The following is a 2,000-nucleotide window of genomic DNA, read 5'->3' on the forward strand; positions in this document are numbered from 1 at the left end:
CTCTGGCGGCAGGAGGGGGTGGGGACTCCGAAATTTGTTGTGACGTTGTAGTTAGTTCTCTCTGGGTTATGGCGATAGTAGACTTGTCGGTGAGCTCCTCCAGCACGACTGCTAATCCCTTGCCTTCGATGAGTCTCCGACTCCAACACGACCAGTGGCCAACCTCGCCGTGGTGTTGCTTTGGCTTTCCTCCTCTCATGTAGTCTATCTCCATACGGCGAAGCTAGGTCCATCGCCGCTGGGGCTTTCATTTTGGGCTGAAAGAAATGATCTAGTGTTTCCTCGCAAAAAGAAAGAAAGAAAGAAATGATCTGCTGGCGACGCCGATGACGGCCTCAGCCATGGCGTGGAAAATGGCAACCACTACTTGGAGAAGCACCCGCTCCAACTTCTGTAATGAGCATTTAACGGGGTCATTGGATATCTAGTGACAACTTTGTCTCCCTCCAACGGTGACCTTCATATGCGGCAATGGTAGCTTTTTTGGAAGCTAGTCTTCTGCGCCGGGAAGGAAGAAGTGATGGTCATTCGGCGCTTCAACTTCGGACTACAACAAGGACTTCTTCATGTATTATGTTCTTCAATATTTCCTTTTCATCACATCAACCGTCCGCAACCCACTGCTTCATCTCAGTTAATCAATCCTTCTCTTGCTCACTTGATCATCTCCAATGCCCTAACGTTCTGGCACTAAAAAGACAATGAGTTAAATATGATGATTTTGTTCTTGTGAATGGAGATGGCTTATTATTAATCTTCTTTCCATGGACGTGCAGACTAAATTTGGAAGAATTCCCGATATCCAACTATTCAAGTCACTACAATCCCATCACCAATTTGATCGCTCAAGCAGACTAATCCCAAATATATGTATTATTATTCATAAAACTTTGTTTTACAGTTTTCCTTGGAGAAAAGCATTTGGTTACCTCTTGTGAGTAAATTTGTTGTATTTCATCAACCAGTACAAATCATGCATTTTCTCCACATAATCATCCATGAAATCAGTTTACAAGCCACGTGATTTACCACTTAGATTTCTCTAACAAGATATAGTTAGGGACATTTTCATCTTACCAAAGAGGACATATGTACCCAATGTTTCTAATTTTGTTCTCTTAGTATTTGTAACAAAATCCCGCTGCAACGTGCGAGGTATTTGCTAGTATATCTAAGTAGTTGATTCCCACTATCTCTATTTATTTTAACATGGACATATGTCACCTTAGCACACATGCCACCTTATCAAAGGCCCACCTTAAAAGGCACGATTTTTCTATTGTTAGTTGATCCTATCATTTTTATTTATCTCAACATGCACAAATGCCACCTCATCAGAGGCCCACCACAACATGCATGATAAAGTTTTCTTCATATTATGCTACATATATTCAATGAATATTTTTAAATATATAATAATCAAATACAAACTAAAAAGAGAATATCATTTTGTGTTTTAATTCATACATTATTAATCCAATTATTCATGCTGTATATAACCAAATTTTATTGAAATATATTGCAACTGATTCCCGCAGCAACACCCGGGGTATCACATCTAGTTAATGAAGTTTTTGGAGCACTTTAAATACTACCTGTAATAGTGAATGTTGTGAATGTTGTCATGGAGTACATCACACAACATTCACTAATATAAGATCTTTTAGATCACTTCTTTAGTGATCTAAAAGATCTTTTAGACTACCTGTATTTGTGTTTGGTGTTTCAGTTCTTTTTATTCGACAACTATATAGAGTAACATATTTTTAAATTATGTACGGCAGAGATAATGAATTCAGGGATCACAACAAAGATAACAAAATTGTACAAAATAATGAATTCAGGGGTTATGATTAAAAAAATGAATTCGGGGATTATGATTCAAAAAAATAAAGAATTCAGGGAGAAAACACTTGTGTACGCGTAGCAAATCCGTGGAGCGAAACCGATGGGAAGCAGGCAGGTGCTTGGCAATAAGGAGGCACGGGCGCGGCACCTAT

The sequence above is a fragment of the Triticum aestivum genome, chromosome 3D, assembly GCF_018294505.1.
Source record: "Triticum aestivum cultivar Chinese Spring chromosome 3D, IWGSC CS RefSeq v2.1, whole genome shotgun sequence".
NCBI lineage: Eukaryota > Viridiplantae > Streptophyta > Magnoliopsida > Poales > Poaceae > Triticum > Triticum aestivum.